Raw genomic sequence first — 13,566 nt, 5'->3', positions numbered from 1 at the left:
ATAACAAGAAACATATGTTTTGTCACGGTGGAAGCATCATGCTGCTGAACATTGGCATCATAAGAGATGTCATACATGTGGTCCACGTCCTACCCATCAATCATGACCTCAGGCGCCATGGACACGGCGGGGTCAGGGCGCCCATCAGCTCGAACCACAACTCGCTTCATAACACGGAGAATTTGATTTAAAAACAAACAACATATTTGTGATAATTGAAGAATACAGTGATGGATGAGGCAACAGTCAGCCCGCCCTTTTATCCATCATCCAGCTACCGCTTTCATATATATTTTTTCCACCTTTCATACTCTGGAATGGTGGCATTGGGCTAAGCCGACAAGTCAGGGCATCCGTTCCCCAGCCACGTCTCCCAGCTCCGACTGGAGAATCCCGAGGCGTTCACAGGCCAGCTGGGATATTTAATCCCTCCAGCGTGTTCTAGGTTTGCCCCGGGGCTTCTTCCCAATTAGATATCCCTGGAATACCTCCACAGGGAGGAGTCTGCGAGGCGTCCTGATTGGTTGCTCGACCCACCTCAACCTGCTTTTGTCGAAAGGAAAGCGTAGCAGCCCGTCTTCAAACCTCTCTGGGATATTTGAGCTCCTCTATCTCCAAAAGCCTGAGCCCAGCACCCAGCCGCCACGGGAGGAAAACTAACTTCTTTAAAACTCTGTCCTTTTTAGCCGCTACTCAAATTCTACGGGAATAGTTGAGGGTTTGACGGTGTAGGATCATAAGGTAAATAAAAAGCCTTGGTTTGCTCCATTACAATATCTGCATGACTGAAGTCACTTCATCAATCCACCTGTTGACCCTCATCTCTTCAGCCGAGGGGGTCACAGTGGGTTTGGCAATACTCCCCGTCGGTCCTTTTTCTATGTGGCATCTTTTCAGTCATGTTGTATACTATTTGACAAAGTAGAAGTGTGTGTGTGTGTGTGTGTGTGTGTGTGTGCGCATACAAATGTGCAGCATCAGATGGCAATTCAACAGGGAGCTGCTTGCCAACATCCGTTGAAATGCCAGAATAAACAGTTGTTTTAACCTTTATGAATTTTTGAAAGATCTTCTCCGTTGGTTTCATTTGTCTCATAAACAGCAGCTCGTATTCCTGTGTGCTGTGTCCCGCTGTGTATTGTACTTCTGAGCCTAATACTTTAAAGTTCATTTATTTTTCCATTCAATTGAGACGGAATATGTATAAATATATATAAAACATAAAAATCAAAAGAAGAAGAGGATTCTTTGTTTTTATGCTACTGTGTAGTTATAACTACTGTATGTGTGTTGGGTTTTGCGGCTATTGATGATTCTAGTAATTAAATATTCTTCCCATTACTCTTAATTGGGGAATAGGATTTAGAAAAAAATACCTTTTCATTATTAAGGAGCAATAGTTAATCGTGAAAAGAGAAAGATTGTATTACCCGTCAAAACTAAAGCCATTGCATTTAAATGAAGGATCCAGACTAAGTTGTTTTTTTAATGCTTCGTCCCAGAAAAATGATTACAACTGTCCCAAAGTCTGTGTAAACCGTCAAATATTCAACACTTTTTATTGTCTTTTACAGTTGTTATTTGCATAAAAACACCCAATTCAAATAATTATAATGATTGTATTTTTTTATTGAATACATCTTGTCATTTGTGGGTAACTATATGTTATAAGCTGCTTAAGCGAAGCCTCAATGGATATAATGTGCATCGATGATTATTAGTTCAGGAGTTACTCAGGTTTCTCGGGTCATGGTTTCAGCCCTACGTCTGGATCTTAATTAAAAGTCAAAACATTGACCTTTCGTTAAACAGTGATTGTACAAATCAGAGTAGCAACAGGAGTGGATTACACCGTTTCGTATTCATCTATTTACCTATCGTCTACATGGACCATCAGCTGAGGGAGCATGCTTTTAGCTTGGGACAGTCTTTCAGCTCTATTATGTATTTGTCCCTCAAGTACGTGTTTAAGGCCCCTTCTTGTTGTACAAACAGGATTTAGTCGGACAGCTTAGTTTAGCAGGTTATCTCCAGCTGATGAGGCCTGCTCCTGTCTGGTATCGAGGACATGATGAATGTGTATCGTTCTATCATTTTAAAGTGTTTTTTTTAGAGTCCGTTGTCAAACGTACCATTAAACGCACTTGGAATTAAACACTACACAAAAAGACATTCATAATACGGTTAAAAAGGATGCATTTAATCTTGGCATGAGCGGTATGTGACCGTCTTAGGCCTGGCCTCGAGCCTTCAACAGCATTGCAGGATGTCGGAGCTTTTTATAGGGCTGTACATGACTGAGAAGAATGACTAAATACTGTCATCCCTTAGAACAGTAGTGTATGCCACAGAGACGGCTATTCTAATCTCAATGCATTCAGCCGTCGACAATCTCTGGAAAGTGCAAGGCCCTTGAGTTTTCTTTAATTCAAGGATTTTATGCTGGTTCAAAATACAAACTGGGCCTCCCGGCCTCTGGGAAAAGCTCATCAAGGACTGTACTTTACTAAATACAAATTAGCTTCAACATCGCAGAGAGTATCTTAAAAATAAGTCTAATTATATTTGTTCAGAACAAAAGTCTACATTTTGCTTGAAAAGCTCGCTTTGGTCCCAGTATGATGCATTATTAAAGAAACAAAAGGTGGCGTTTAATAGATTTGTAAGCATCGCTTTGATTTCAGATAAAAGGAAGTCTCTAATTTTACAAATATAGCGTGTGAGCTGTGTGTGTGTATATATATATATATTTGTCTTTCTTTCCCAAGGATATACTGCAGCAGGAGAATGGGCTCTGTGCCCCCACCCCCCCAAACCTCTATGCTTCATTTGAAGGCTTTGAAACATATCGGGGAAATGTAATGCCCCATATGCACACATCCAGCTGGATGATGTAAATGACTCTGACCCGACCCCCCGACAACCTTTATACCCAAACCTCCGCTCCAATCTGTCTTTTTGTTTGTTTGTCTCCACTATAGCAGCTCTTTGAGCACCAAAATAAACCAGACTCTATAAAAGCAAGATTAGACTCAAAGCGAAAATCTGTCAACTTTGCCTTTTATGATCATCACGGTCCCTGACCCGATGTCGTGGCATGTTCATAACCTCTCACACATGGTGTTAAAGCCGCTTAAGAGACTCTTTTAATCGCTTGTGTGAATCAACCAAAGCATAGTCAATTAAAGGAGCTGTTTACATATTTGTCCGTCTCCAGTTAATGTTGATTTTATGTAATACCCAAGGCTTCCTCAGTAGGCGGTCTGTGACTTTGATTGAGGACTTTATTCAAGAGATCATTCCACATAATTAAGGGTATTCATAGAAGGTCAGCATCATTAGAAGTCCAAGATGAAGTCCTTGGATGAGACTCTGTGATCTAGGCTCGTCCTGATTACCGCCCCCTCTCCACCACCACCTCACCCCCTTCCGCCCAGCACCCGATCCCCCAACGTGTCCTTACTCAACACGTAAAGTGAAGGTGTAAGAACGGCTTCTCACATCAACAGGCTCCAGGGACGCGTAATTACCCAAATCCAACAGGGTTTGATCTCTATTGTAGTCTGAAAAATTAACCGATTTCATGGCCGCCGGTTAACATACCAGTTTCCACGAGTCTCTTCGTCTACCCCGAAAATTGGGGGAAAGCTAAGCTGGATGATGACTTGTGTTATTGCTGAGCTTGAGTGACGTTTGACAGGGGAGGATTATTTTTGAACCGCTCAATCCCCGCAGCCAGTTAAAGCCCGCTGGAAGGTCAATGATGGTTTCAACTGTCAAACATGTTTAAATATTTGTCATTTCTCTGCCTTCCAGCCCTGGCCACTTTGCCTTTGACCTGCTCCAGAGCATTTGCATATGGTGCCGTCAGGATGTGTCCAAACTAACCTTTTTGTTTGTATAACGTCGCATTGCTAAACGGTGACGGACGAGAGAAAGGCAAGAACACAAATATAACCTCAATTATTTTTTAATGAGAGCAATTTTAAAAGTTTAAATTAAAGTTAGAATTAAAAAATCAATCCGTCTGCAACTTTAATTGACAGGCGCAGTGTGTGTGTGTGTGGAGCCACAGTCATAGCACCCACAACCACAGACTAGGCAAGAGACTGTTGATAAGTACTGGGACCATATGTGGTAATTTTATGGATCTCGCATTTTTAGACATCCTGTTTGTAAGGCAAAGGCATACGACTCATTTAGTAGCAGGCTATAGTGGCAACATTACTCTATGTCTGGAAGATTTTCCCCGGAGAAATCGTGAATGAAAGGGGTCCCGGGACAGCCCCTTGAGAGACTCCGTAAAAAAAACTAAAAGTTTTGATTGACTCATAATACCCTCAGATGGTACTCAGCTTCTGAATATGACAGTAAAATGAGCCGTTCTTTCATTTGCACAAGAGGCACTTCTATTCCAGCCTGGAAAGACGGTCCGGTGTGCACACATCATGCACGGTGCCTCCTCTTCAGCTGATTGACCCCAGCTGCCCTCCGCTCTATGAACTATGAGCAGCTCTTTAAAGAAGTGTGTGTGGATTACCAGATTCTTTGCTTGGCGCAGGGTTACCGTGTGTAACTACCAAGTGAGAGCCCAGGGCTTCCACCAGATGAAAACACGTTATCTGCTGCAGCCCTGTGATCTTTTTTCTTCCTGTGTAGATGCACCTTGAAACAAATTTCACTTTGTTCTACGCCAAATAAACAACCCGCTTATTCTTAGCTATGTATTGACCGGCAAACTGAGGAAATTGGTTCAGATAAGTTATTGATATAACGCTCGTTCTGTACCTTTTTACTTCCCCGTAAACATGTAGATTTCGCTCCCAGCCCCATCGAACACTTACAATCACAGCTCTTCAACATATTTGTGTGCCATCATTCATTCTTATCTACAGAATGTCCCTCTGGCTACAAGAAAAATAAATGAATACTTCTTTAGAATTCCTCATGGCTGCTTTCTATTTTTACCGAACCCTAAAGTGTTAACGCGGCATCAGGAAAAGGCAGCCTTCAAGTATCCCAGGGTGCACCTCAACACATTTGTTTAGTTGCTATTCAAATGCCACCGTGTTTAATGGGCAAAACCATGATTTCTATTTCTGTGTGGCAATTTCTGCCAAGTTGATGTTAAGTGGAGCTTTCAGAAAAATGCCACCACTTAAACAAGTGTGTGCGCACGCACGAATGCATGCAATACGGGGGAGTAATGAACCTGAAAATAAAACTATTCGATAACTACACCATGCAGTTTGTCAGACGGTGATATTGTCTTCACAGTGCAATTTAAAAACAAAATTAGTCACGCTTTTGAAAAGGCACACCCACTCAAATCTAAGTACGAGTCCTCCAATTACACCTGTGAACCGCTGTGCCCTCTCAAACTATTACTCTTTTTCCTTCTGGTGCCGTTTAATAAAACACATGATACAAAGAAGCACAACTCACAGGCTGTGCCCCCTCTGTTCATGACAATCGAGTCTCTCGCGATCATTTTTCACCTAAAGTGAGCCGTTCGCAGGTTTCTCTGAGTGTCTACTACATGCTAATGAGGAGTAGTACACGTTAGCCCGGCAATGTCCACCATGTTTTTGGTGTTTATTTAATATAGAAGCAGGACACATAACTTTAGCTGCCTTCAAAATGAACTGGCGAGGTCATAGTTTTGACACTAGAAGTGGAATGTATGATACGTCATTTTAAAGTAACACTGTGGGGTTTTCCTGGAAGTGTCTGGTCAGTTGTGTACATTGTGTACATTGTGTACACTGACCAGACACTGTGAAACCTGCATTGTTTACAACTATGTTTGCGTGCTAGCAGTCTTCCTCCGCCCTGCCTTCACTGGCACATTGATGACCAGACTCCTACAAATAGTGCCCCATGGAGCTACTGGTGATAATGGACTCGACAGGGTACATTTTAATGTTTGTGTAAAGCAACAATAGAACCGTGTTCTGAGTTTGTCAACATCGTGAACAAAGCAGTAGTATTCTGGCACCTGCTGCTTCCCGTTTAGCCCGATGCTAACTCCAATTCGGACAAAAGGTATTTGTGTTCGATATCATAATAATAATACATAGAATTTATATAGAGCTTTTCAAAACACACAAAGACGCTTTACATGAGGCATAGACATACAAAACTAAAATAGAACGACAAAGAGCAAACAAATATGATACGATATGATAACGTTAGCTCCCCGGCGTCATCAAGCCTGCCCAAAAAATACTAAACACAAAACTAGTGGAAACTCATCGGTCTAACTGCACAGATCCAACTATGGAGTTTAGTCTTTTTTACGTTTTCAACAACTATTTCCCAACTTTAATCTGTGAGAAGGCTGTTGCTAGGGGACTGACACTAAAACAGACATTGCCCTGTTTTGTTTTCCAAAATGCTTGATGATGCTGCATTTCAGAAATCCTTTATAAAAACAAAATAAACAAATAAACAAAACTTTTTGGAGTTGGATTCAAGTAGTGAATAACACAGCAGTGGTTCATTCCAGGTCACGACCCCTTCTTGAAGGCACCATTTTCTACGCACAAAGAACTGTCTTTTAGCTGAAAGCTATAAACGGGCATCAGGTCGGGGAAATGTGATGTTGATGTTTAAAGACTATGCTGTGAACTTTGTGAGGTTTCAAAATATGAATAGTTAGTCGGGAGGGATTTTTGGCTTTAGAGACGGGAGCTTAAAAGACCAAAAGGCTGTTTGTAAGTAATGCAAATGCTGAAATAATGCATCCACACAGAATTGGAAAACAAAAGCCATGATGTGGTCTGTATAATAACAATAATAAAATCAATGAATATTTGAATAAGAGTCCATGCAAAGACCCCGTCCCATTGGCTCCTACCTCATATACACTCCTGTAGGCTGTGTTATCAGCAGAAGTCTTTACAGTCAGACTGGGTGACAGGGATCAGCTGGAGGCAGCTCCTACATATAGCTGTCGCCGTGCCGACAGCCCGTGTCGTTGGGCGACGCGGCGGTCCGACGGGGCTCGGGTTACCGAATGTTTCACAGACGAGAGGTCGGTCCGCTTGAGGAATGGTGGATGGAACGTGGGTCTCCTCTCGTTTCACCGTCTTCACATCGGAGAGCTCTCTTCCAGTAGCGGGTTCGGGTTTGGAAGCGTAAAACAATCCCCAATGCAAATATAGCCACCGGCAAGCAGAACGGATTGGGCCCATTACGGGTAGCGGGGCCAGTGTTGATGCACCTTGTGTGAAAGTGATGGTCGGAGCTTTGGGCCTTTGCCAAATATGGAAATAATGGGTCAAAGGTTATTGGTTTCTTGCTGTATTGTCATCATGTTTATGGTTGGACAGAGTGTGTCTTTAAATTGGACTAATGGAAAGCTTTTCATTGTAAATACATTTTGAGGACTGCTAAATTAATAATCGGATCACTAATTGTTTTTTTTAATAATTCACTCGCATTAATGACAAACCCGTAGAGTGGACTACAGAACTATATTTAGTGTTAGATATATGAAACCGGGCAGCTGGAATATGAACGTGAACCTGGAGTTTTTAAACCACTAGGAAGGCTTCGGATGTTTCCAGGGGGGGGGGGGGGGGGCTACTTGTCTTCTAGTGGAATGTGGATCCATCAGAAAACTATGCAATATTATGTTTGCAAGTGCCATAGCTACAGTAACATGCTAACACCTAGCTAACATGAGCTCGCTAACAGCTAACTAAGACATAGGCTAAGCTAATCCTGCAACATGCTGTTTGACCTTTTTAGTTATTCGCTAGCTCCAGGAGCGTTTCAGCCCGCGGTGGAACGGAGACATCGCTGTCACCTGTGCTCTTCCTGCTTTATTTTTTAATTTTTTATTTAACCTTTATTTAGCCAGGCGAAAAACAGATTAAGAACAAATTCTTATTTTCAAGAGGCGAAAACCTCTTGTCAGGCCACCTGCTGTGGTGTTTAATTATGCTCTTTATTGATGGACTTAGTTTAAGGAATATAGTTTCCAATAAAGGATTATTCTAATTATATAGTAGTCATAATCATTAGTTCAGAATTCCTCTTAAAAGTAAAAGTGTGAGTTTATACGTCTGCCAGTGTGTTAATCCCCTGCATTAAACAAAGGTGGATATTAGGGTTCTACGTTAGGCCATAAATCTACCTGCCCAGAGTCAACTTGTACTTGCCCCTCTGCAACACTGTCTTTATTAGCGGCTATCAAATAACCAAAGCGAACATAATTGTCACATTTCATCTTTATTAAGTAAAGGAAGTTTGGGCCCACGTCCTAAACTCCTGTTTTTAGAACAATAGAAACGACCACTTGTGCCAAACTTTGTCTTCCACTGCCGCCATTTAATGCAAGCGCCCGATCGGTGAGCAGCTCTCAACAAAGGGAGGAAGCCACATGGCTCATGCAGCTTCAGAAAAACAACTCTCTTTTTAAAATTTAGATTAGATTTGACCCTTATTTCACTTGCCCCTGCCCTTATTGTTGAGCCCTGTATAGTAACACATCATTTTACAGTGAGCACATAAAACATGCTACCTTTTATTTTTATAACAATTATTACAAACACTTTCAAAGGGAATTAAATAATGCTTATTTGCTTTAATAACCGGCGCTTGTTGCCTCGTCGTGAGATCCTATTTGTGTGTGTTTTGTTGATTGGCCGCTTCCTTCCCCCACAGTAGATCAGAAGTGTTGTCACATAAGGGCTTCATAAATAAGAGGCCCCTGCCACCCTCCTCTCCTCCGGCCCCGCTCTGAGACGAACGGCGCGGCCGGTAAATAACCGTCCGGATCGATAACCTGTCACTGCGAGCCCCGGCACGTCCGGGCAGTTTGTTTACCCCCCCCCCCCTACTGGCTTTCGGCCCCTCCTCGGCAGCGAGGACATGCATGTTATGGGTCGGCAGCTTCAGTGTGGGCCTGATACAGTAACGTGCTGGGTGAACCTCATGTGATGAGCAGTGCTGTACTACCTCTTCATGGTGCTGGTCAGCTGAGTGACAGCATCAACTCACCAGGCTTCTGCATAAACAGTGGCCCCTGCTGGCTCCTCGTGGACATGGACCCTGTCTGTTGCACCTCTCTTGTCTCCCACTCGTCCTGCACTCAAACCTGGAGTCCTCTCTGCCCTCTCAACAGCCTCACAGACGGGACTCCCTGCGACCTGCTCACCCCCCAAACATCTGTCTTCCCATCAAAGGAAGTCTTGTTTACTCTTCAGCATTTCTGCTGGGTGTGATGGAGAAGTTAAGGACACGCCGTGGCTCGACCAGGAGGCGAGATTACTCAGGAGACGAACAGCGCCGCGTGTTATATAAAAGGGGGAAGTGCATGTCGCCAGCGCGTCCATTTGGACGGATTCAACCCTGCGTGAATCGCCATGACGTCCGCCACACGTGTTCAAATGGAGACCTCTGCGGCCGCGTGAAGAAGCAGTGTGTGGGGGGGGAACCTGCATCCTGTGTAATCGCGTGTTTTGCTCCATTCGTGGGTTGTGTAATGGTATATGGAGAGACGCCAAATAAGTTTCATCTCCATCCCAGCGATTTGTGCAGTCATTTGTTGTTGTTTTTTTCTCCCTCAGATTGCTTGTGGCTCCCCTCTCTACTCTCTGATTTTCAAATATCTGTTTGCAGGGGGATGTGTCAGTTCCGAACAGATGACCTAGTTTTGTACACACGCACAATCTTAACAAACATTGAAACGCCCCTCTCCACAGACATTACGTTTCTGCCAACGCTCTGGACATTTTTACATTGTTTTTTTTTACAGGAATTCAGTTTACAGCAAAGAACGAATGGAACATGTCAATTATGGAATCGCTTCATTTTTAATTATCGCGGGCTGCTCTGCACACTGCTGCTCCACAGTTTGCTGTTATTATTATTATTATTATTTAAATTTTTATTCCTGGCATTTAATTGGAGCTGAAAACAGCATGACCTATTTTGTTTGGCGAGAGCGTGCACTTGAAGCGGGGGGCCTCCTTTGCGACGTTGGCCCTGAGCTCAATTTGCAGCGCTGCGGCGGCTTCTCCTCAAAGTGTAATGCAGATTACTCATAACCTGTTTAACATCGCAGCGCGCAGCCAATTCATCAGCTGGATTACATAAGAACCTGCGGATCCTTTCGCAGACCTAACGAGTTCCCCCATTGAGACGCCAGAGAAACGACGAAGCGACTTCATGTCTATGTCACCACATCGTGTCTATGTCACCACATCGTGTCTATATCACCACATCGTGTCTATGTCACCACATCGTGTCTATGTCACCACATCGTGTCTATGTCATCACATCGTGTCTGTCACCACATCGTGTCTATATCATCACATCGTGTCTATGTCATCACATCGTGTCTGTCACCACATCGTGTCTATATCACCACATCGTGTCTATGTCATCACATCGTGTCTATGTCACCACATCGTGTCTATGTCACCACATCGTGTCTATGTCATCACATCGTGTCTATGTCACCACATCGTGTCTATGTCACCACATCGTGTCTATATCATCACATCGTGTCTATATCATCACATCGTGTCTATGTCACCACATCGTGTCTATGTCACCACATCGTGTCTATGTCACCACATCGTGTCTATGTCATCACATCGTGTCTATGTCATCACATCGTGTCTATATCATCACATCGTGTCTATATCATCACATCGTGTCTATATCATCACATCGTGTCTATGTCATCACATCGTGTCTATGTCATCACATCATGTCTATATCATCACATCGTGTCTATGTCATCACATCGTGTCTATATCACCACATCGTGTCTATGTCACCACATCGTGTCTATGTCATCACATCGTGTCTATGTCACCACATCGTGTCTATGTCACCACATCGTGTCTATGTCACCACATCGTGTCTATATCACCACATCGTGTCTATGTCACCACATCGTGTCTATGTCATCACATCGTGTCTATATCATCACATCGTGTCTATGTCACCACATCGTGTCTATGTCACCACATCGTGTCTATGTCACCACATCGTGTCTATGTCACCACATCGTGTCTATGTCATCACATCGTGTCTATGTCACCACATCGTGTCTATATCACCACATCGTGTCTATGTCACCACATCGTGTCTATATCATCACATCGTGTCTATGTCATCACATCGTGTCTATGTCACCACATCGTGTCTATGTCACCACATCGTGTCTATGTCACCACATCGTGTCTATGTCACCACATCGTGTCTATATCACCACATCGTGTCTATGTCACCACATCGTGTCTATATCATCACATCGTGTCTATGTCACCACATCGTGTCTATATCATCACATCGTGTCTATATCATCACATCGTGTCTATGTCACCACATCGTGTCTATATCACCACATCGTGTCTATGTCACCACATCGTGTCTATGTCACCACATCGTGTCTATGTCATCACATCGTGTCTGTCACCACATCGTGTCTATATCACCACATCGTGTCTATATCATCACATCGTGTCTATATCATCACATCGTGTCTATGTCACCACATCGTGTCTATATCACCACATCGTGTCTATGTCACCACATCGTGTCTATGTCACCACATCGTGTCTATGTCATCACATCGTGTCTGTCACCACATCGTGTCTATGTCATCACATCGTGTCTATATCATCACATCGTGTCTGTCACCACATCGTGTCTATATCATCACATCGTGTCTATATCACCACATCGTGTCTATGTCACCACATCGTGTCTATGTCACCACATCGTGTCTATGTCACCACATCGTGTCTATATCATCACATCGTGTCTATATCATCACATCGTGTCTATGTCACCACATCGTGTCTATGTCACCACATCGTGTCTATGTCATCACATCGTGTCTATATCATCACATCGTGTCTATGTCATCACATCGTGTCTATGTCATCACATCGTGTCTATGTCATCACATCGTGTCTATATCATCACATCGTGTCTATATCATCACATCGTGTCTATGTCATCACATCGTGTCTATATCATCACATCGTGTCTATATCATCACATCGTGTCTATGTCATCACATCATGTCTATGTCATCACATCGTGTCTATGTCATCACATCGTGTCTATGTCACCACATCGTGTCTATGTCATCACATCGTGTCTATATCATCACATCGTGTCTATGTCATCACATCGTGTCTATATCACCACATCGTGTCTATGTCACCACATCGTGTCTATGTCATCACATCGTGTCTATGTCACCACATCGTGTCTATGTCACCACATCGTGTCTATGTCACCACATCGTGTCTATATCACCACATCGTGTCTATATCACCACATCGTGTCTATATCATCACATCGTGTCTATGTCACCACATCGTGTCTATGTCACCACATCGTGTCTATGTCACCACATCGTGTCTATGTCACCACATCGTGTCTATGTCATCACATCGTGTCTATGTCACCACATCGTGTCTATATCACCACATCGTGTCTATGTCACCACATCGTGTCTATATCATCACATCGTGTCTATGTCATCACATCGTGTCTATGTCACCACATCGTGTCTATGTCACCACATCGTGTCTATGTCACCACATCGTGTCTATGTCACCACATCGTGTCTATATCACCACATCGTGTCTATGTCACCACATCGTGTCTATATCATCACATCGTGTCTATGTCACCACATCGTGTCTATATCATCACATCGTGTCTATGTCATCACATCGTGTCTATATCATCACATCGTGTCTATGTCATCACATCGTGTCTATATCATCACATCGTGTCTATATCATCACATCGTGTCTATATCATCACATCGTGTCTATATCACCACATCGTGTCTATATCACCACATCGTGTCTATATCATCACATCGTGTCTATATCATCACATCGTGTCTATATCATCACATCGTGTCTATATCACCACATCGTGTCTATATCATCACATCGTGTCTATATCATCACATCGTGTCTATATCATCACATCGTGTCTATATCATCACATCGTGTCTATGTCACCACATCGTGTCTATGTCACCACATCGTGTCTATATCATCACATCGTGTCTGTCACCACATCGTGTCTATGTCATCACATCGTGTCTATGTCACCACATCGTGTCTATGTCACCACATCGTGTCTATGTCATCACATCGTGTCTATGTCATCACATCGTGTCTATATCATCACATCGTGTCTGTCACCACATCGTGTCTATGTCATCACATCGTGTCTATATCATCACATCGTGTCTGTCACCACATCGTGTCTATGTCATCACATCGTGTCTATATCATCATATCGTGTCTATGTCACCACATCGTGTCTATGTCACCACATCGTGTCTATATCATCACATTGTGTCTATGTCACCACATCGTGTCTATGTCATCACATCGTGTCTATGTCACCACATCGTGTCTATATCATCACATCGTGTCTATGTCACCACATCGTGTCTATATCATCACATCGTGTCTATATCATCACATCGTGTCTATATCATCACATCGTGTCTGTCACCACATCATGTCTATATCATCACATTGTGTCTATATCATCACATCGTGT

At 43.1% G+C, this 13,566-nt stretch overlaps 1 protein-coding gene across 13 annotated transcripts in view; it reads left to right on the top strand.

The window, feature by feature from the left end:
• Positions 1–13,566, top strand: part of lpp (LIM domain containing preferred translocation partner in lipoma) — a 130,135-nt gene that overhangs the window by 72,702 nt on the left and 43,867 nt on the right. The gene's annotated exons all lie outside the window — the stretch shown is intronic.

The sequence above is a fragment of the Cyclopterus lumpus genome, chromosome 4, assembly GCF_009769545.1.
Source record: "Cyclopterus lumpus isolate fCycLum1 chromosome 4, fCycLum1.pri, whole genome shotgun sequence".
NCBI classification, from domain to species: domain Eukaryota; kingdom Metazoa; phylum Chordata; class Actinopteri; order Perciformes; family Cyclopteridae; genus Cyclopterus; species Cyclopterus lumpus.
Note: the sequence above shows the minus strand (reverse complement) of the source record. Positions and strands in the feature narration are given on the sequence as shown.